Genomic DNA, 23,962 nt, shown 5'->3' on the forward strand with positions numbered 1-23,962 from the left:
TGGGATCATCCATTTGTTCTCTTCTACTGCATTAACTTTATGTTCAGCATTGTTATTCCTGAGGGCTGCACATTTTCTGTATCCTTTTTGATATTGTCACATGACACCATTCCTACAAAACATGTCTCACTTAAATCAGTGTCCTCAATCACATTAACTCGTTGCCCTTTCTTTGTTTTTACTTTTGAAAAGCGTTGTTTGGCAAAGTGATTCCTTCCATTACACTTTGTGCACATTTTTCCAAACGCTGGGCATTGTCTTAACTGGTGTCTGAAACCACAGCGTTTACAATTAAAAATTTCATCCTCCGATTGCTTTCCATTTCTGTTCTGCCGACGTTTCTTCCCCTTGTAGGACACAGCACCGACAGCAGCATTATCACTCATTACAATCGCATCATTATTGATTTCACTGCAAGTCTTCGCGTGCTTTTGAGCTAGCTCGCTGGCTTGGCATATTTTCACAGCAATCTCCAATGTTAGTTCGGTTTCTCTCAACAGACGTTCCCTGAATTTTTTATCATGAATACCAAACACAATCTGGTCACGAATCATGGATGCTTTCAGCTCAGAGAAATTACATGTCTGTGCTTTCAGTTTCAGATCAGTCATAAAGCTATCAAAAGTCTCATTTTGCTGCTGTGTCAGAGAATGGAAGATGTACCTTTCATAGGTTTCATTCTTTTTGGGAGAACAATGTGTATCAAACTTCTTTAGCACATCATCTAATTTTTCTCTGTTCTGCTCTGGATTAAATAGAAATGTTTTAAATACCTCTATCACCTGTGGGCCTGCAACCGTGAGCAGCAACACTATTTTCCTTGCGTCTGGCTTCGTACCGTACCCGATGGCAGCAATGTAGAGTTCGAATTGTTGTTTAAAAGTCTGCCAATTGTAGTCGATATTTCCTGTGAGTTTCAAACGCTCTGGTGGCTTCAAATTCTCCATGTCGCGTTGCACAATATTCAACAGATCTTACCAATCCTGGTACCATGTTATGTTCATTAATAACTATTCGTTTTTATTAGGAACATCTAGCTTTTGCTAGACACTTTATTGAGCACATGTGGACTAGGTACAGTATCTGTAAAGGCATCCATCTTGACTGCTACCTTGTGGGTTGCCTGGTGCATTGTGGGTAGCCCACTCTTATATACAAACAGCACCACATAGTGTACCATTCCAGAATGACAGGTTACTGATCATTACAACACATTGTCTGATCTCACTGGGCCCATCCTCCCCGGGTTACACACTGTCTGATCTCACTGGACCCATCCGCCCCGGGTTACACACTGTCTGATCTCACTGGGGCCATCCTCACCGGGTTACACACTGTCTGATCTCACTGGGCCCATCCTCCCTGGGTTACACATTGTCGGATCACACTGGGCCCATCCTCCCCAGCTAACACATTGTCTGATCTCACTGGGCCCATTCTCCCCGGGTTACACACTGTCTGATTTCACTGAGCCCATCCTCCCAGTGTTACACATTGTCTGATCTCACTGGGCCCATTCTCCATGGGTTACACACTGTCTGATCCCACTGGGCCTACCCTCCCCGGGTTACACACTCTCTGACCTCACTGGGCCCATCCTCCCCGGGTTACACACTGTCTGATCTCACTGGGCCCATCCTCCCAATGTTACACACTGTCTGATCTCACTGGGCCCATCCTCCCTGGGTTACACATTGTCGGATCACACTGGGCCCATCCTCCCCGGGTTACACACTGTTTGATCTCACTGGGCCCATCCTCCCCGGGTTACACACTGTCTGATCTCACTGGGGCCATCCTCCCCGGGTTACACACTGTCTGATCTCACTGGGCCCATCCTCCAAATGTTACACACTGTCTGATCTCACTGGGCCCATCCTCCCTGGGTTATACACTGCCTGAGCTCACTGGGCCCCTCCTCCCCGGGTTACACACTGTCTGATCTCACTGGGCCCCTCCTCCCCGGGTTACACACTGTCTGATCTCACTGGGCCCCTCCTCCCCGGGTTACACACTGTCTGATCTCACTGGGCCCATATTCCCCGGATTACAAAGTGTCTGATCTCACTGGGCCCATCCTCCCCGGGTTACACACTGTCTGATCTCACTGGGCCCATATTCCCCGGATTACAAAGTGTCTGATCTCACTGGGTCCATGCTCCCTGGGTTATACACTGTCTGATCTCACTGGGCCCATCCTTCCTGGAGACACACTGTCTGATCTCACTGGGCCCATCCACCCCGGGTTACACACTGTATGATCTCACTGGGCCCATCCTCCCCGGGTTACACACTGTCTGATCTCACTGGACCCATCCGCCCCGGGTTACACTCTGTCTGATCACACTGGGGCCATCCTCACCGGGTTACACAGTCTGATCTCACTGGGCCCATCCTCCCCGGGTCACACACTGTCTGATCTCACTGGGCCCATCCTCCCCAGCTAACACATTGTCTGATCTCACTGGGCCCATTCTCCCCGGGTTACACACTGTCTGATTTCACTGAGCCCATCGTCCCCGTGTTACACATTGTCTGATCTCACTGGGCCCATTCTCCATGGGTTACACACTGCCTGATCCCACTGGGCCTACCCTTCCCGGGTTACACACTCTCTGACCTCACTGGGCCCATCCTCCCCGGGTTACACACTGTCTGATCTCACTGGGCCCATCCTCCCAATGTTACACACTGTCTGATCTCACTGGGCCCATCCTCCCTGGGTTACACATTGTCGGATCACACTGGGCCCATCCTCCCCGGGTTACACACTGTTTGATCTCACTGGGCCCATCCTCCCCGGGTTACACACTGTCTGATCTCACTGGGGCCATCCTCCCCGGGTTACACACTGTCTGATCTCACTGGGCCCATCCTCCAAATGTTACACACTGTCTGATCTCACTGGGCCCATCCTCCCCGGGTTATACACTGCCTGAGCTCACTGGGCCCCTCCTCCCCGGGTTACACACTGTCTGATCTCACTGGGCCCCTCCTCCCCGGGTTACACACTGTCTGATCTCACTGGGCCCCTCCTCCCCGGGTTACACATTGTCTGATCACACTGGGCCCATCCTCCCCGGGTTACACACTGTCTGATCTCACTGGGCCCATATTCCCCGGATTACAAAGTGTCTGATCTCACTGGGTCCATGCTCCCTGGGTTATACACTGTCTGATCTCACTGGGCCCATCCTTCCTGGAGACACACTGTCTGATCTCACTGGACTCATCCTCCCGAGTTACACACTGTCTGATCTCACGTTGCCCATCCTCCCTGAGTTACACACTGTCTGATCTCTCTGGGCCCAACCTCCCAATGTTACACACTGTCTGATCTCACTGGGCCCATTCTCTCCAGGTTACAGACTCTCTGCTCTCACTGGGCCCATCCTCCCCGGGTCACACACTGTCTGATCTCACTGGGCCCATCCTCCCCAGCTAACACACTGTCTGATATCACTGGGCCCATCCTCCCCAGCTAACACAGTGTCTGATCTCAATGGGCCATTCCTCCCAGGGTTACACACTGTCTGATCTCACTGAGCACATTCTCCCCGGGTTACACACTGTCTGATCTCACTGGGCCCATCCTAACCATGTTACACATTGTCTGATCTCACTGGGCCCATCCTCCCCAGTTTACACACTGTCTGATCTCACTGGGCCCATCCTCCCAATGTTACACACTGTCTGATCTCACTGGGCCCATCCTCCCTGGGTTACACACTGTCGGATCACACTGGGCCCATCCTCCCCGGGTTACACACTGTCTGATCTCACTGGGCCCATCCTCCCCTGGTTACACACTGCCTGATCTCACTGGGGCCATCCTCCCCGGGTTACACACTGTCTGATCTGACTGGGCCCATGCTCGCCAGATTACACACTGTCTGATCTCACTGGGTTCATCCTTCCTGGATACACACTGTCTGATCTCACTGGACCCACCCTGCCGTGTTACACACTGTCTGATCTCACGTTGCCCATCCTCCCCGGGTTACACACTGTCTGATCTCACTGGGCCCATCCTCCCCGGGTTACACACTGTCTGATCTCACATTGCCCATCCTCCCTGGGTTACACACTGTCTGATCTCACTGGGCCCATCCTCCCAATGTTACACACTGTCTGATCTCACTGGGCCAATTCTCCCCAGCTTACACACTGTCTGATCTCACTGGGCCCATCTTCCCCGGGTTGCACACTGTCTGATCTCACTGGGCTCATCCTCCACGGGTTGCACACTGTCTGATCTCACTGTGCCCATCCTCCCCGGGTTACACACTGTCTGATCTCACTGGGCCCATCCTCCCCGGGTTACACATTGTCGGATCACACTGGGCCCATCCTCCCTGGGTTACACTCTGCCTGATCTCACTGGGCCCATCCTCCCCGGGTTACACACTGTCTGATCTCACTGGGCCCGTCCTCCCCGGGTTGCACAATTTCTGCTTTCATGGGGCCCATCCTTCCTGGGTTAAAAACTGTCTGATCTCACAGGACCCATCCTCCCAATGTTACACGCTGTTTGATCTCACTGGGCCCATCCTCCCCGGGTTACTCACTGGCTGATCTCGCTGCGCCCATCCTCCCCGGGTTACACACTGTCTGATCTCACCGGGCCCATCCTCCCCGGGTTACACACAGTCTGATATCACTGGACCCATCCTCCCCGGGTTACACACTGTCTGCTCACACTTGGCCCATCCTCCCCGGGTTACACACTGTCTGCTCACACTTGGCCCATCCTCCCCGGGTTACACACTGTCTGATCACACTGGACCCATCCACCCCGGGTTACACACTGTCTGATCTCACTGGGCCCATCCTCCCCGCTTTCCACACTGTCTGATCACACTGGGCCCATCCACCCCGGGTTACACAATGTCTGATCTCACTGGGCCCATCCTCCCTGGGTTACATACTGTCTGATCTCACTGGGCCCATCCTCCCCGGGTTACACACTGCCTGATCTCACTGGGGCCATCCTCCCCGGGTTACACAATGTCTGATCTCACTGGGCCCATCCTCCCCAGGTTACACACTGTCTGATCTCACTGGGCCCGTATTCCCCGGATTACAAAGTGTCTGATCTCACTGGGTCCATGCTCCCCAGGTTACACACTGTCTGATCTCACTGGGCCCATCCTTCCTGGATACACACTGTCTGATCTCACTGGACTCATCCTCCTGAGTTACACACTGTCTGATCTCACGTTGCCCATCCTCCCTGGGTTACACACTGTGTGATCTCTCTGGGCCCAACCTCCCAATGTTACACACTGTCTGATTTCACTGGGCCAATTCTCTCCGGGTTACACACTGTCTGCTCTCACTGGGCCCATCCTCCCTGGGTCACACACTGTCTGCTCTCACTGGGCCCATCCTCCCCAGCTAACACACTGTCTGATCTCACTGGGCCCATCCTCCCCAGCTAACACAGTGTCTGATCTCACTGGGCCCATGCTCCCCGGGTTACACACTGTCTGATCTCACTGGGCCCATCCTCCCCGGGTTACACACTGTCTGATCTCACTGGGCCCATCCTCCCTGGGTTACACACTGTCTGATCTCACTGGGCCCATCCTCCCTGGTTTACACACAGTCTGATCTCACTGGGCCCATGCTCGCCAGGTTACACACTGTCTGATCTCACTGGGCGCATCCTTCCTGGATACACACTGTCTGATCTCACTGGACCCATCCTCCCGGGTTACACACTGTCTGATCTCATGTTGCCCATTCTCCCCGGGTTACACACTGTCTGATCTCACTGGGCCCATCCTGCCCGGGTTACACACTGTCTGATCTCACATTGCCCATCCTCCCTGGGTTACACACTGTCTGATCTCACTGGGCCGATCCTCCTAATGTTACACACTGTCTGATCTCACTGGGCCAATTCTCCCCAGGTTACACACTGTCTGATCTCACTGGGCCCATCCTCTACGGGTTACACACTGTCTGATCTCACTGGGCCCATCCTCCCCGGGTTACACACTGCCTGATCTCACCAGGCCCATCTTCCCCAGGTTACATACTGCCTGATCACACTGGTCCCTACAGCCCCGTGTTACACAGTGTCTGTTCACACTGGGCCCATCCTCCCCGGGTTACACACAGCCTGATCACACTGGGCCCTACCTCCCCGGGTTACACAGTGTCTGTTCACACTGGGCCCATCCTCCCCGGGTTAAACACTTTCTGATCACACAGGACCCATCCTCCCCGGCTTACACACTGTCTGATCACACTGGACCCATCCTCCCCGGGTTACACACTGTCTGATCTCGCTGCGCCCATCCTCCCCGGTTTCCACACTGTCTGATCTCACCGGGCCCATCCTCCCCGGGTTACACACAGTCTGATCTCACTGGACTCACCCTTCCCGGGTTACACACTGTCTGATCACACGGGACCCATCCTCCCCGGGTAACACACTGTCTGATCTCACTGGGCCTATCCTCCCCGGCTTCCACACTGTCTGATCACACTGGGCCCATCCTCCCCGGGTTACACAATGTCTGATTTCATGGGGCCCATCCTCCCCGGGTTACACACTGTCTGATCTAACTGGGCCCATCCTCCCCGGGTTGCACACTGTATTGATTTCTTTGTGGGTTCAATGATAAGACATTTATGAAAGAGAATGTCTTTTAATCTAAAGTCTGTTCAACTCTTTATACAGCATTTACAGGAGACATCAAGCTAGTGATGCATCTAGAACGAAACTGAAACTAAACAACTGCCTTGCTTGTCTCGGTCACATGCCCTCTGCTGGTCAGGCACAAGCAATCAATACATGCAATTATGCTGGTAAGGCATGATAATCAAACAGGCAAATAACATCACTATTTGCTGATATCATTACATCTCCCTTTCTTAAAACAAAAGTATTTTACTTTTAACTAACAACATGTTTTCTTTGTATTAATCTGCATTTTAACTGTAACACTTAATGAACTTACATTATCATTATCATGATCAAGGTTTTTTAACCTTGCTTTGTGTGTTCACATGAAATATGTCAATACACTAGAACTTGAAGAAAGAATAAGATAACATTACTTCCTTCTCTAACAATAGTCCTTAAATTTGCTCAATGAGTCTCTCAGGAGGCTTCACGTGTCTTGAGGATTTTCTGATTGATTGTCCTTGAATCTGAGTTGTTGCCTCAGATGATTGGTTCTCAGCTGTGTGATCAGGTTGTTCAACAGTATCAGTCTCTTGACCTGCTGTGGCTGGTCCCATGAGAGGATCTCGACGATTTCTTCTCAGAACAGCAACCTCATCTGTCTGAATGGTGTATGATCTTGGTTGAACTTCACTCAGGACAGTTCCCTTCTGAGTCCATCTGTTTGTTTTGTCTTTGAACCTTACTTGGTCACCAGTGTGGAGTTCAGGTAGGTTTTGTGCGCCTCTGTCATAGTAGTACTTTTGCTTTTCTTTCTGTTGTTCTTTGAACTTCCTCACTTTCTCCCCCTCTTTTGTTTTCAGGAGGTTCTCCGGGATGGGTAGGTTTGACCTTAGCCGACGTCCCATCAGGAGTTGGGCTGGTGGCTTACCACACTCGAGCGACGTTGTGCGGTATACAAGCATGCTTTGGTAGAAGTTAGTTCCACTGTCTTTTGCCTTGTACATCAGTCTTTTCACTGTGTTTGCGGGCTCTCCTGGGTCAACAGCTCTGGACAACATGTCTGCTGTATACATCAGCTTACCCGGTGTGTACGCAACATTCAGTTCATCATAGACTGTCTCTCCTTCGCTTTCCACAATGAGGTCTCTCTTTACCAGGTTCAGTCTCGCACAGGCTTTTAAACCTAGTATGGCTTGCACATCCTTTGGCACCACGATTAATGCTAGCGTGTGCTCTCTGTCCTTGTGTGTTACTTTGACAATGCATTTTCCTTTCACTGGTATATCAGTACCTGTGTATCCTGTCACTTTCACTTTGATTCCATGTATCTTTGGTCTGGGTCTAATATTCTTAAAATCAGTCTCTGATATCACATTAACTTGTGCTCCAGTATCCAATTTAAATGGAATGTGTATGTCATTCACTTTTAGTGTCAACATCCAGTCTCTTTTTTCTTCTTTGTTTTCAGACACAAGATCTACATTGAACTCCTCTATCTCGCTTTCATCTACTGTATGGACCTTGCTTTGTTGCACTTGGTTCTTACAGCAACGGGCATAATGGTTGTTTTTGTTGCAACTATTGCATGTTTTACCATATGCTGGACACTTTCTTGATGCATGCTGTGTACCGCATCGACTACATGACTTTTGATTGTCCCTTTCATTTTTGTTTGCTGGCCACGCCTCTTTTTTCACATTGGCGCTCGTTTTGTTAAACGGTTTGTATCCGTTCTTTCTCACTGCATCCACGTTGCAGCTATTGTCACTGAACAGCTCCTTTGCCTGCAACTTCACAGTCTCTGTAGCCCTACACAGTGCTATGGCTTTTCCCAGGTCTAGATCTTGCTCTCTTAGCAGTCTTTCCCTTAGACCATTATCCGGAATACCACACACCAGTCTGTCTTTTATCAGCGAGTCTGTCAGTCCCCCAAATTCACACGATTTGCTTCTGTTTCTCAGTTCAGTCACATGCTGATCAATAGGCTCACCCGTTTTCGGTACACGTGAAAAATCTGTGCCTCTCAAATGTCACGTTACGTTTAGGTATGCAGTAGGCCTCAAACTGTTCCATTAATTTCTCTAGCTTCATTTTGTCTCCATCAGCAGCGAATGTGAAGTTATTATACACCTCCAGCGCTTCATCACCCACGACATGTAAGAACAGTGACGATTTCCTTTTATTACTTTTCTCGTCAGCTCCGATTGCTGATAAATACAACCCCACACGTTGTTTGAACCTTCTCCAATTTTCAGCCACATTACCTGTCAAGTGAAGCTTCGCCGGTGGGAGTAAACCTTCCATTTTTCACTTCGTTAGCTATTCTCTAATGGTAAGTAACGATGTTCTCTTTTGGCTTGCTAATCTGTGGAGAGCTGATTTAACTTCAGATGTTTCCTCTTCATCTCTTTCAATCACTTCTGACACCATGTATTGATTTCTTTGTGGGTTCAATGACGAGACATTTATGAAAGAGAATGTCTTTTAATCTAAAGTCTGTTCAACTCTTTATACAGCATTTACAGGAGACATCAAGCTCGTGATGCATCTAGAACGAAACTGAAACTAAACTCAACTGCCATGCTTGTCTCGGTCACATGCCCTCTGCTGGTCAGGCATAAGCAATCAATACATGCAATTATGCTGGTAAGGCATGATAATCAAACAGGCAAATAACATCACTATTTGCTGGCATCATTACACACACTGCCTGATCTCATTGGGCCCATCCTCCACGGGTTACACACTGTCTATTCTCTCTGGGCCCATCCTCCCCGGGTTACACACTGTCTGATCTCACTGGGCCCATCCTTCCTGGATTAGACACTGTCTGATCACACTGGGCCCATCCTCCCTGGGATACACACTGTCTGATCTCACTGGGCCCATCCTCCCCGGATAACACACTGTCTGATCTCACTGGGCCCTTCCTCCCCGGGTTACACACTGTCTGATCTCACTGGGGCCATCCTCCCCGGGTTACACACTATCTGATCGCACTGGGCCCATCCTCCCCGGGTTACACCCTGTCTGATCTCACTGGGCCCATCCTCCCCGGGTTAGACACTGTCTGATCTCACTGGGCCCATCCTCCCCGGGTTACACAATGTCTGATCTCACTGGGGCCATCCTCCCCGGGTTACACACTGTCTGATCTCACTGGGCCCATATTCCCCGGATTACACACTGTCTGATCTCACTGGGCCCTTCCTCCCCGGATTCCACACTGCCTGATCTCACTGGGGCCATCCTCCCCTGGTTACACACTGCCTGATCTCACTGGGACCATCATCCTCGGGTTACACACTGTCTGATCTCACTGGGCCCATCCTCCCCGGGTTACACACCGTCTGATCTCACTGGGCGCATCCTCCCCAGTTTACACACCGTCTAATATCACTGGGCCGATCCTCCCCGGGTTACACACTGCCTGATCTCACTGGGCCCATCCTAGCCAGGTGACTCACTGTCTGATCTCACTGGGCCCGTCCTCCCCGGGTTACACACTGTCTGATCTCACTGGGCCCATCCTCCCCGGGTTACATACTGTCTGATCTCACTGGGGCCATCCTCCCCGGGTTACACATTGTCTGATCTCACTGGGCCCATCCTCCCCGGGTTACACACTGTCTGATCTCACTGGGCCCATCCTCCCCTGGTTACACACTGTCTGATCTCACTGGGCCCATCCTCCCCGGGTTACACACTGTCTGATCTCACTGTGCCCATTCCCCCCGGCATAAACTGTGTCTGATCTCACTGGGCCCATCCTCCCCGGGTTACACACTGTCTGAACTCACTGGACCCATCCTCCCCGGGTTACATACTGTCTGATCTCACTGGGCCCATCCTCCCCAGATTACACATGGTCTGTTCCCACTGGGCCCATCCTCCCCGGGTTACACACTGTCTGATCTCACTGGGCCCATCCCTCCCCGGGTTACACACTGTCTGATTTCACTGGGCCCATCCTCCCCGGGTTACACACCGTGTGATCTCACTGCGCCCATCCTCCCCAGGTCACACACTGTCTGTACTCACTGAACCCATCCTCCCCGGTTTACACAGTCTGATCTCACTGGGCCCATCCACCCCGGGTTACACACTGTCTGATCTCGCTGGGCCCATCCTCCCCAGGTTACACACAGTCTGACCTCACTGGACCCATCCTCCCCGGGTTACACACTGTCTTATCTCACTGGGCCCATCCTCCCCAGGTTACACACTGTCTGATCTCACTGTGCCCATTCCCCCCGGCATAAACTGTGTCTTATCTCACTGGGCCCATCCTCCCCGGGTTACACACTGTCTGAACTCAATGGACCCATCCTCCCCGGGTTACATACTTTCTGATCTCACTGGGCCCATCCTCCCCAGATTACACATGGTCTGACCTCACTGGACCCATCCTCCCTGGGATACACACTGTCTGATCACACTGGGCCCATCCTCCCCGGGTTACACACAGTCTGATCTCACTGGGCCCATCCTCCCGGGGTTACACACTGTCTAATCTCACTCGGCCCATCCTCCCCGGGTTATACACTGTCTGATCACACTGGGCCCATCCTCCCCGGCTTACACACAGTCTGATCTCACTGGCCCATCCTCCCTGGGTTACACACAGTCTGATCTCACTGGCCCATTCTCCCTGGGTTACACACTGTCTAATCTCACTGGGCCCATCCTCCCGGGGTTGCACACTGTCTGATCTCACTGGACCCATCCTCTCCGGGTTACACACTGTCTGATCTCACTTGGCCCATCCTCCCTGGGTTACACGCTGTCTGATCACACTGGGCCCATCCTCCCCGGGTTACACACAGTCTGATCTCACTGGGCCCATCCTCCCGGGGTTACACACTGTCTAATCTCACTCGGCCCATCCTCCCCGGGTTATACACTGTCTGATCACACTGGGCCCATCCTCCCCGGCTTACACACAGTCTGATCTCACTGGCCCATCCTCCCTGGGTTACACACAGTCTGATCTCACTGGCCCATTCTCCCTGGGTTACACACTGTCTAATCTCACTGGGCCCATCCTCCCGGGGTTGCACACTGTCTGATCTCACTGGACCCATCCACCCCGGGTTACACACTGTCTGATCTCACTGGGTCCATCCACCCCGGGTAAATCACTGTCTGATCTCACTGTTATTTTCATTCTAACTCACTCCTCTCTCCAAACCCTCAATTCCGGGGCTGTGTATTAAATTTGGAGATTTTCCTCACAGTAGAATTCCAGACGCCTGAGAGTTCCCCATTTTCGCTGCTCTGGGCGGAAATGTGCCATTTTCTGTCCAAAGTGCCAATGAACCCACCGCGCCCTCCACCCCCGGACCAGTCCCTGTATTGTGAGCCGGTTCAGTTCATTCCCCGTGACCTGATGAACCCACCGCGCCCTCCACCCCCGGACCAGTCCCTGTATTGTGAGCCCGTTCAGTTCATTCCCCGTGACCTGATGAACCCACCGTGCCTTCCACCCCCGGACCAGCCCCTGTATTGTGAGCCGGTTTAGCTCATTCCCCGGGACCTGATGAACCCACCGCGCCCTCCACCCCCGGACCTGTCCCTGTATTGTGAGCCCGTTCAGTTCATTCCCCGTGACCTGATGAACCCACCGCGCCCTCCACCCCGGACCAGCCCCTGTATTGTGAGCCGGTTCAGCTCAATCCCCAGGACCTGATGAACCCACCACGCCCTCCACCCCCGGACCAGCCCCTGTATTGTGAGCTGGTTCAGCTTATTCCCCGGGTCCGGATGAACCCACCACGACCTCAACCCCCGGACCAGCCCCTGTATTGTGAGCTGGTTCAGCTTATTCCCCGGGTCCGGATGAACCCACCACGACCTCAACCCCCGGACCCGCCCCTGTATTGTGAGCTGGTCCAGCTCATACCCCGGGTCCGGATGAACCCACCACGACCTCAACCCCTGGACCAGCCCCTGTATTGTGAGCTGGTTCAGCTTATTCCCCGGGTTCAGATTAATCCACCTAACCCTCCACCCCCGGACCAGCCCCTGTATTGTGAGCCAGTTCAGCACATTTCCCGGGAGCTGATGCTGACAGGAATCTCCCCTCCGTTTCTCTGCGGAGTTACAAACCAGAGCTGTGACACTGTGAAGCCCCTCCCTCCCTCGCTCTGATCTAAACTCGGGCTGAGCAGTCGCGCTTGCGGGCCGTGTGCTGAATGGAGCAGAGTTCCCTCAGTCACAGAGCGTGGCCCCTGTAACCCGGGCAAAGATCCTGTTTCTGACCCTCAATCATAGAGGGTGGCACCTGTAACCCGGGAAATGTTCCTGTTTCTGACCCCCTGTTACAGAGCGCTGTCCCTGTAACCCGTGCAATGATCCTCTATCTGACCATCAGTCACAGAGAACGTTCCCTGTAACCCAGGCAATGATCCTGTTTCTGACCCTAAGTCACAGAGCAGGCCCTGTAACCCGGGCCCGTACGGGGATCGAACCCGTGACCTTGAGCGTTATTAGCACCACGCTCTCACCAGCTGAGCTATCCGGCCACAATGCTCCCGTTGGCCAGGCTCGAACCCAGGCTGGAGAGATTGTCTTTCAGGCTCACATTGGGTGACCGAGTTACTGCACAAACATTGAACACACCACATCGCTTAAACATTGTTAACTGTTCGTATATACAACTGGGCAGAGTGTAAATCCAAAGTAACAGAAAGACAGCTCTATGGTCTAACAAACCTCATTCTAAAATTTATTATCGCACCACAGCCACTCCCTCAAACACTGTCCTGGAATAAAAGCAGACGGCGGGACCCCGACTGGATTCGAACCTGCAGCGGCCGGTTGGAGCCGGATCCAGCACGTGCGATGTGGTTTCACTCCCATTCTTTTGGGAAACGCGGCATCAGGGGCGTAAAATCTCTCCTGATTCGCTCCTCTTGTAGTGAAGGAGACAGAAAGTAACTAAAACCTACCGAAACCCGGGATCGAACCAGGGACCTTTAGATCTTCAGTCTAACGCTCTCCCAACTGAGCTTTTCGGCTTCACATCAAATGCAGTATACTGTTGTTCTTTTGGAGCATTTTCTAACCCCGGGTGGAATTGCCCCTCTCGCTCATTCCTCACTTCGGGCAATGTGACCCGACCAGATCTCGGAGCTCAGGTTGTGTTAATGTAAAGCTGGAGTGTAAATAAAGATACAAAGCTGACACAGCACGGGGGACCTCACTGTGTTGGACACAGCGTGAAATGCAATGAAATGTTCAAATAAAGTTACAGAGCACAACACATGTGTAAAATTCCCTGTTCTTTTCTCCACACTGATGGGATGTGAAGGGAGAGACGGGCCGAAGTCTCACTGAGCCGCACTGATCACGAGCCAAATCAAGTTCAATCTTCAGCTGCAGGTATGGTGCTGAGCCCGACACAGAAGTGAAAATGCCCGTGGTTCTTAGTTCCTCACACAGTGGGCTACTGAGCAATACAGGAAGGGCTAATGAACATCTTAATGCTCAAGTTATCACGGGCCACGGACTCTCTGATTCCAGGCTTGCACACGTTGGTAAGTTTCAAAATTTGCATTTTTCACACTGGCAATGAATTAATTGATAAGCTAAGTTTGTTAGGGAGGTGCAGTGGGCAAGAAGATACACGGAAGACTGATAAAAACCGTGACTGTCCTGACACTGTGAGCTGCAGTTAAATGTTGGCAAGATTTAAAGTCAACCAGTCTAAATTTGACAGAAATCAATTTCTGCTGACTTTGAAACAGCACGCATTTTACCGAAATCAAAGATGTGCATTTTGTATCGCTGTATGAAGAGTGATGTTGAGCAGCGGTGTGGAAAGTTGAATCAGGGGCGGAGCATTGTTCCGTAAGGGTGCGTTGCATGGTGGCAATTCAAACAGCCCCAAAATGCACTGTTCCCTGACCGGGAATACGAACCCGGGCCGCGGCGGTGAGAGCGCCGAATCTTAACCACTAGACCACCAGGGAAGCTGCAGCCAGCCGCCTGGCAGCAAGCACATCAACGCAGCTTTTCATGCTTGCTCCTTTGCAATTCAGATCCTTTCGCGCCAGGCAAACTGTTCGGACAAAATTATATTTTTTACATGAGAACACAACAGACGTGTTCGCGAAAGCACGGCACCAAGTGCGGGTAGGCATCCACTTGAAATTGATTTCCTCCTGTGCTTTTCTCTGGATGTTGTCTCTCTCGGTGCTGGGAGAACAATTCATTGATGCATTTGTCCTGAACTGAAGCCTTTTGCCCATCTCGCGCGGTCAGAGCCGCTCTGTCTGACTATTACCTGCCTGTGACCCTTATCGGCAACAGGCCGCCTGTTCAACTTTCAACAGCAAACCCAGAAAGACAAATGAACAGAAAGATGTGTCTCTCAGTCCCGTTGGCAAAGGATGTTAATCCAAATATATCCCCCGTGAGAGTCTGTGTGCATTGGCTTCCTTATAAAGTTTGTATTGGAAATGTGCGGGAAAAGCGTAAAATTATGAAAACATCCTGATGGCCCATACGGGGATCGAACCCACGACTTTCACGCTATTAGCTCCACACTCTCACCAACTGAGCGAACCAACCACAATGCTCCTGTTTGCCAGGGTCGAACCCAGGCTGTGAGATTGTCTTTCAGCCTCACACTGGGTGACCGAGTTACTGCACAATCATTGAACACACCACATCGGTTAAACATTGTTAACTGTTCGTATATACAACTGGGCAGAGTGTAAATCGAAACTAACAGAAAGACAGCTCTATGGTCTAACAAACCTCATTCTAAAATTTATTATCACACCACAGCCCCTCCCACAAACACTGTTCTGGTATAAAAGCAGACGGCGGGACCCCGACTGGATTCGAACCTGCAGCGGCCGGTTGGAGCCGGATCCAGCATGTCCGATGTGGTTTCACTCCCATTCGTTTGGGAAACGCGGCATCAGGAGTGTAAAATTTCTCCTGATTCGCTCCACTTGTAGTGAAGGAGACAGAAAGCAACTAAAACCTGCCGAAACCCGGAATCGAACCAGGGACCTTTCGCTCTCCCAACTGAGCTATTTCGGCTTCACATCAAACACAGTATTCGGTCGTTCTTCTTGGAGGATTTTCTAACCCCGGGTGGAATTGCCCCTCTCGCTCATTCCTCACTTCGGGCAATGTGACCCGAACAGATCTCGGAGCTCAGGTTGTGTTAATGTAAAGCTGCAGTGTTGATAAAGATACAAACCTGACACAGCACGGGGGACCTCACCGTGTTGGACACAGCGTGAAATGCAATGACATGTTCAAATAAAGTTACAGAACACAACACATGTGTAAAATTCCCTGTTCTTTACTCCACACTGATGGGTTGTGAAGGGAGAGACGGGCCGAAGTCTCACTGAGCCGCACTGATCACGAGCCAAATCAAGTTCAATCTTCAGCTGCAGGTATGGTGCTGAGCCCCACACAGAAGTGAAAATGCCCGCGGTTCTTAGTTCCTCACACAGTGGGCTACTGAGCAATACAGGAAAGGCTAATGAACTGAGCAATACAAGAAGGGCTAATGAACATCTTAATGCTCAAGTTATCACGGACTCTCTGATTCCAGTCTTGCACACGTTGGTAAGTTTCAAAATTTGCATTTTTCATACTGGCAATGAATTAATCGATAGCCGTGCCAGTGATAAGCTAAGTTTGTTAGGGAGATGCAGTGGGCAAGAAGGTACACGGAAGACTGATAAAAACTATGACTGCCCTGACACTGTGAGCTGCAGTTAAATGTTGGCAACATTTAAAGGCAGCTAGTCTAAATTTGACAGAAATCAATTCCTGCTGACATTGAAACAGTACGCATTTTACAGAAATCAAGAATGTGTGTTTTGTATCGCTATATGAAGAGTGATGTTGAGCATGGGTGTGGAAAGTTGAATCAGGGGTGAAGCATTGTTCCGAAAGGGTGCATTGCATGGTGGCAATTCAAACAGCCCCAAAACGCACTGTTCTTCTGTCCGGGAATCGAACGCGGGCCGCGGCGGTGAGAGCGCTGAATCCTAACCACTAGACCACCAGGGAAGCCGCAGCCAGCCTCCTGGCAGCAAGCACATCAACGCAGCTTTTCATGCCTGCCCCTTTGCAATTCAGATCCTTTCGCGCCAGCCAAACTGTTCGGACAAAATTATATTTTTTACACGAGAACACAACAGACGTGTTCGCGAAAGCACGGCACCAAGAGCGGGTAGGCATCCACTTGAAATCGATTTCCTCCTGTGTTTTTCTCTGGATGTTGTCTCTCTCGGTGCTGGGCGAACAATTCATTGACGCATTTGTCCTGAACTGAAGCCTTTTGCCCATCTCGCGCGGTCAGAGCCGCTCTGTCTGTCTATTACCTGCCTGTGACCCTTATCGGCAACAGGCCGCCTGTTCAACTTTCAACAGCAAACCCAGAAAGACAAATGAACAGAAAGATGTGTCTCTCAGTCCCGGTGGCAAAGGATGTTAATCCAAATATATCCCCCGTGAGTGTCTGTGTGCATTGGCTTCCTTATAAAGTTTGTATTGGAAATGTGCGGGAAAAGCGTAAAATTATGAAAACATCCTGATGGCCCGTACGGGGATCGAACCCACGACCTGGGCATTATTAGCACCACGCTCTCACCAACTGAGCTAACTGGCCACAACACTCCCGTTAGCCAGGATCGAACCCAGGCTGGGAGATTGTCTTTCAGCCTCACACTGGGTGACCGAGTTACTGCACAAACATTGAACACACCACATCGCTTAAACATTGTTAACTGTTCGTATATACAACTGGGCAGAGTGTAAATCCAAAGTAACAGAAAGACAGCTCTATGGTCGAACAAACCTCATTCTAAAATTTATTATTGCACCACAGCCCCTCCCACAAACACTGTCCCGGTATAAAAGCAGATGGCGGGACCCCGACTGGATTCGAACTTGCAGCGGACGGTTGGAGCCGGATCCAGCATGTCCGATGTGGTTTCACTCCCATTCTTTTGGGAAACGCGGCATCAGGAGCATAAAATTTCTCCGCATTCGCTCCTCTTGTAGTGAAGGAGACAGAAAGTAACTAAAACCGCCCCCCACACACACTGGCCCAGCCCCCTGCCACCTCACTGGCCTAGGCCCCCACTCTCCCCCACTGGCCCAGGCCTCCGCCCCCTCACTGGCCTAGGCCCCCGCTCTCCCCCACTGGCCCAGGCCTCTGCCCCCCCCCACACCCACTGGCCCAGCCCCCCGCCCCCACCCTAACTAAAGAAGTTATGGATAGCATTAGATTGAAAGAAGCAGCTTATAATGTTGCAGAGAATAATAGTAAGCCCGAGGACTGGGGGAAGATTCAAAAACCAGCAAAGGTTGACCAAAACATTGATAAGGGAAAAATACAATGAGAGAAAACTAGCAAGAAATATAAAAGCAGATTGTAAGCGCTTCTACAAGTATGTAAAAAGGAAGAGAGTAGTAAAACTAAACATTGGTCTCTTGGAGGCTGAGACAGGAGAAATTATTATGGGGAATAAAGAAATGGCAGAAACGTTAAACAAATATTTTGTATCTGTCTTCACAGTAGAAGACACAAAAAGCATACTAAAAATGGTGGGGAACCAAGGGTAGGAACTTAAGGTAATTAATACAAGTCGAGAAAAAGTACTAGAGAAACTAATGGGACTAAAAGCCGACAAATCCCCTGGACCCAATGACATACATCCTAGTGTTCTAAAAGAGGTGGCTGAAGAGATAGTGGATGCATTGGTTTTGATCTTCCAAAATTCCCGAGATTCTAGAACGGTCCCAGCGGATTGGAAGGTCGCAAATGTAACACCGCTATTCAAGAAAGGAGGGAGAGGGAAAACGGAACAACAGGCCAGTCATTCGGAAAATGCTGGAATCGATTGTTAAGGAAGTTGTATCAGGGCACTTAAAAATCATAACATGATTAGGCAAAGTCAACATGGTTTTATGAAAGGCAAATCGTGTATGACAAATTAATTAGAGTTTTTTGAGGATGTAACTAGCAGGGTAGATAAAGGGGAACCAGTGGATGTAGTATATTTGGATTTCCAAAAGGCATTCGATAAGGTGCCACATAAAAGGTTATTACACAAGATGTGGGCTCATGGGGTTGGGGATAATAAAGTAGCATGGATAGAGGATTGGTTAACGGACAAAAAAAAGAGTCGGGATAAACAGATCTTTTTCAGGTTGGCAGGCTGTAACTAGTGGGGTGCCGCAAGGATCAGTATTGGAGCCTCAGCTATTGACAATCTATATTAATGACCTCGATGAAGGGACCGAGTGAAATGTATCCAAGTTTGCTGACGATACAAATCTAGGTGGGACAGTAAGCTGTGAGGGGAACACAGAGTCTGCAAAGGGATATAGATAGACTAAGTGAGTGGGCAGTAAGGTGGCAGATGCAGTATAATGTAGGGAATTGTGAGGAAGAAAAAAAGAATACTTTTTAAATGGTGAGAATCTTTCAAATGTTGGTGATCAGAGATTTGGGTGTCCTCATGCAAGAAACACAGAAAGCTAGCGTGCAGGTACAGCAAGCAGTGAGGAAGGGAAATGGCATGTTGGCCTTTATTGCAAGGGGGTTGGAGTATAAGAGTAAGGAAGTCTTGCTACAATTGTACAGGGCCTTGGTGAGACCACACCTGGAGTACTGTGCACAGTTTTGGCCTCCTTATCTAAGGAAGGATATACTTGCCTTGGAGGCGGTGCAACGAAGGTTCACTAGATTGATTCCTGGGATGAGAGGAATGTTCTATGAGAGATTGTGTAGAATGGGCCTATACTCTCTGGAGTTTAGAAGAATGGGGTGTGATCTCATTGAAACATATAAGATTCTGAAGGGGATTGACAGGGTAGATGCCGAGAGGTTGTTCCACCTGGCTGGAGTGTCGAGAACTAGGGGGCATAGTCTCAGGATAAGTGGTCGGTCATTTAAGACTCAGGTGAGGAGGAATTTCTTTACTCAGAGGGTTGTGACTCTTTGGAATTCTCTGCCCCAGAGTGCTGCGAATGCTGAGTCATTGAGTATATTCAAGGCTGAGATAGATAGATTTTTGGACTCTAGGGGAATCCAGGGATATGGAGATCGGGCAGGAGAGTGGAGTTGAGGTCGATGATCAGCCATGATCTTATTGAATGGTGGAACAGGCTCTAGGGGCTGTGTGGCAGACTTCTGCTCCTACTTCTGACATAATAACGCTGTGCTCAGCATTCACTATCTGACAATACTCCATATCTGGTCACAGGCTATAGGTTTGTCTCTGAATCGTGTTCAATGAATTGATTTTAATTAGTTTCCCTGTTCAATCTTTCCCCTTGATTTGTCACCAGATCTGAAATATTTTAACACTGAGGTCCGAAGGTGTCGGTGTGAGTTCAGCCCCACCTAACAAACAGACATGTGTCCATCTGCTGGGCTCTGCTCCAGAGTCACCTCTTAGATCAAACCCCTTTACTTTAAAACATGCACAAGATTCATTGTGACTGTGTGTTTAGAGACAGAAACTGACCTCACTTCACATCCCATTGCACGGCCTCATGCTGGATAATTGTGCTCGGTGGTCAGACACTCCCACTCTCATTCTCGCCAAGACCTGCCTCATTTTGTAACCTGTGTGTACTGTCTGCAGGACCAGTGTGTATCTGAGTCAATGGGACTCTCTCTGACCTTTCTCCCCAGTCCATCTCCAGGACCAGTGTGTATCTGAGTCAATGGGACTCTCTCTGACCTTTCTCCCCAGTCCATCACCAGGACCAGTGTGTATCTGAGTCAATGGGACTCTCTCTGACCTTTCTCCCCAGTCCATCTCCAGGACCAGTGTGTATGAGTCAATGGGACTCTCTCTGACCTTTCTCCCCAGTCCATCTCCAGGACCAGTGTGTATCTGAGTCAATGGGACTCTCCCTGACCTTTCTCCCCAGTCCATCTCCAGGACCAGAGTGTATCTGAGTCAATGGGTCTCTCTCTGACCTTTCTCCCCAGTCCATCTCCAGGACCAGTGCGTATGAGTCAATGGGACTCTCTCTGACCTTTCTCCCCAGTCCATCTCCAGGACCAGTGCGTATGAGTCAATGGGACTCTCTCTGACCTTTCTCCCCAGTCCATCTCCAGGACCAGAGTGTATCTGAGTCAATGGGACTCTCTCTGACCTTTCTCCCCAGTCCATCTCCAGGACCAGTGCGTATGAGTCAATGGGACTCTCTCTGACCTTTCTCCCCAGTCCATCTCCAGGACCAGTGTGTATCTGAGTCAATGGGACTCTCTCTGACCTTTCTCCCCAGTCCATCTCCAGGACCAGTGTGTATCTGAGTCAATGGGACTCTCTCTGACCTTCCTCCCCAGTCCATCTCCAGGACCAGAGTGTATCTGAGTCAATGGGACTCTCTCTGACCTTTCTCCCCAGTCCATCTCCAGGACCAGTGTGTATCTGAGTCAATGGGACTCTCTCTGACCTTTCTCCCCAGTCCATCTCCAGGACCAGTGTGTATCTGAGTCAATGGGACTCTCTCTGACCTTCCTCCCCTGTCCATCTCCAGGACCAGTGTGTATCTGAGTCAATGGGACTCTCTCTGACCTTCCTCCCCAGTCCATCTCCAGGACCAGAGTGTATCTGAGTCAATGGGACTCTCTCTGACCTTTCTCCCCAGTCCATCTCCAGGACCAGTGTGTATCTGAGTCAATGGGACTCTCTCTGACCTTCCTCCCCTGTCCATCTCCAGGACCAGTGTGTATCTGAGTCAATGGGACTCTCTGACCTTTCTCCCCAGTCTATCTCCAGGACCAGAGTGTATCTGAGTCAATGGGACTCTCTCTGACCTTTCTCCCCAGTCCATCTCCAGGACCAGTGTGTATCTGAGTCAATGGGACTCTCTCTGACCTTTCTCCCCAGTCCATCTCCAGGACCAGTGTGTATCTGAGTCAATGGGACTCTCTCTGACCTTTCTCCCCTGTCCATCTCCAGGACCAGTGTGTATCTGAGTCAATGGGACTCTCTCTGACCTTTCTCCCCTGTCCATCTCCAGGACCAGTGTGTATCTGAGTCAATGGGACTCTCTCTGACCTTTCTCCCCTGTCCATCTCCAGGACCAGTGTGTATCTGAGTCAATGGGACTCTCTCTGACCTTTCTCCCCAGTCCATCTCCAGGACCAGTGTGTATCTGAGTCAATGGGACTCTCTCTGACCTTTCTCCCCTGTCCATCTCCAGGACCAGTGTGTATCTGAGTCAATGGGACTCTCCCTGACCTTTCTCCCCGTACATCTCCAGGACCAGAGTGTATCTGAGTCAATGGGACTCTCTCTGACCTTTCTCCCCAGTCCATCTCTAGGACCAGAGTGTATCTGAGTCAATGGGACTCTCTCTGACCTTTCTCCCCAGTCCATCTCCAGGACCAGTGTGTATCTGAGTCAATGGGACTCTCTCTGACCTTTCTCCCCAGTATATCTCCAGGACCAGTGTGTATCTGAGTCAATGGGACTCTCTCTGACCTTTCTCCCCAGTCCATCTCTAGGACCAGAGTGTATCTGAGTCAATGGGACTCTCTCTGACCTTTCTCCCCAGTCCATCTCCAGGACCAGTGTGTATCTGAGTTAATGGGACTCTCTCTGACCTTTCTCCCCAGTCCATCTCCAGGACCAGTGTGTATCTCAGTCAATGGGACTCTCTCTGACCTTCCTCCCCTGTCCATCTCCAGGACCAGTGTGTATCTGAGTCAATGGGACTCTCTGACCTTTCTCCCCAGTCTATCTCCAGGACCAGAGTGTATCTGAGTCAATGGGACTCTCTCTGACCTTTCTCCCCAGTCCATCTCCAGGACCAGTGTGTATCTGAGTCAATGGGACTCTCTCTGACCTTTCTCCCCAGTCCATCTCCAGGACCAGTGTGTATCTGAGTCAATGGGACTCTCTCTGACCTTTCTCCCCTGTCCATCTCCAGGACCAGTGTGTATCTGAGTCAATGGGACTCTCTCTGACCTTTCTCCCCTGTCCATCTCTAGGACCAGAGTGTATCTGAGTCAATGGGACTCTCCCTGACCTTTCTCCCCTGTCCATCTCCAGGACCAGTGTGTATCTGAGTCAATGGGACTCTCTCTGACCTTTCTCCCCTGTCCATCTCTAGGACCAGAGTGTATCTGAGTCAATGGGACTCTCTCTGACCTTTCTCCCCAGTCCATCTCCAGGACCAGTGTGTATCTGAGTCAATGGGACTCTCTCTGACCTTTCTCCCCGTACATCTCCAGGACCAGTGTGTATCTGAGTCAATGGGACTCTCTCTGACCTTTCTCCCCTGTCCATCTCTAGGACCAGAGTGTATCTGAGTCAATGGGACTCTCCCTGACCTTTCTCCCCTGTCCATCTCCAGGACCAGTGTGTATCTGAGTTAATGGGACTCTCTCTGACCTTTCTCCCCAGTCCATCTCCAGGACCAGTGTGTATCTCAGTCAATGGGACTCTCTCTGACCTTTCTCCCCAGTCCATCTCCAGGACCAGTGTGGATCTCAGTCAATGGGACTCTCCCTGACCTTTCTCCCCAGTCCAGCTACAGGACCAGAGTGTATCTGAGTCAATGGGACTCTCTCTTACCTTTCGGCCCAGTCCATCGATGGAAGCTCTTTGAATCGGAAGAGTTCTCTCCGGTTGGTGCTCACAATCCTGTGCTGGTTCACCGACTGTTGTTCCTCAGTCTACAATCCCTGTTTACTTCGAGCTGATCACCTTCCGCAATCACACCATCATTCACCGGGAGATCTAATTGCTGCAGAGCAGAAAATAAGAACAATATTGAAAGCGTGAAATAATGTAATGTAGACTTTTAATCTGCTTATTAAAATTCAATTTCAAGGCCGAGTATTTGTTTGATTTTGTCCCTTTCCTCAGATCCCCAGTTCCGGAGCTGTGTGTTTAGTTTGGAGATTTTCCTCACAGTAAATTTCCACCCTCCTGAGACTCCCCCATTTACACTGCTCTGGGCAGAAATGCACCATTTCCTGTCCAAACTGCTGATGAACCCACCGCTCCCTCCACCCGCAGACCAGCCCCCTGTATTGCGAGCCGGTTCAGCACATTCCCCGGGACCTGATGAACCCACCGCGCCCTCCACCGCCGGACCAGCCCCTGTATTGTGAGCTGCTTCAGCTCATTCCCCGGGACCTGATGAACCCACCGCGCCCTCCACCCCCGGACCAGCCCCTGTATTGTGAGCCGGTCCAGCTCGTTCCCCGGGACCTGATAAACCCACCACGCACTCCACCCCCGAACCAGCCCCTGTATTGTGAGCCGGTTCAGCGCATTCCCCGGGACCTGATGAACCCACCGCGCC

The 23,962-nt window shown here is 50.8% G+C and overlaps 1 protein-coding gene and 1 non-coding gene across 2 annotated transcripts in view; both read right to left on the reverse strand.

The window, feature by feature from the left end:
- LOC147088422 (NACHT, LRR and PYD domains-containing protein 3-like) overlaps nt 1-23,962 on the reverse strand; it is a 95,380-nt gene that overhangs the window by 70,751 nt on the left and 667 nt on the right. Inside the window, exon 2 of the mRNA XM_085977180.1 lies at nt 23,227-23,398. The gene's annotated coding sequence lies outside the window, so the exon portion shown is untranslated. The remainder of the gene's footprint in view (nt 1-23,226; nt 23,399-23,962) is intronic.
- On the reverse strand, nt 14,541-14,613 carry trnae-cuc (transfer RNA glutamic acid (anticodon CUC)). Its single transcript has one exon. It is a non-coding gene; the product is annotated as a tRNA-Glu (tRNA).

The sequence above is a fragment of the Somniosus microcephalus genome, unplaced genomic scaffold, assembly GCF_052327205.1.
Source record: "Somniosus microcephalus isolate GS21.2 unplaced genomic scaffold, FLI_Smic_1.0 unresolved_chr4, whole genome shotgun sequence".
Classification (NCBI taxonomy): domain Eukaryota; kingdom Metazoa; phylum Chordata; class Chondrichthyes; order Squaliformes; family Somniosidae; genus Somniosus; species Somniosus microcephalus.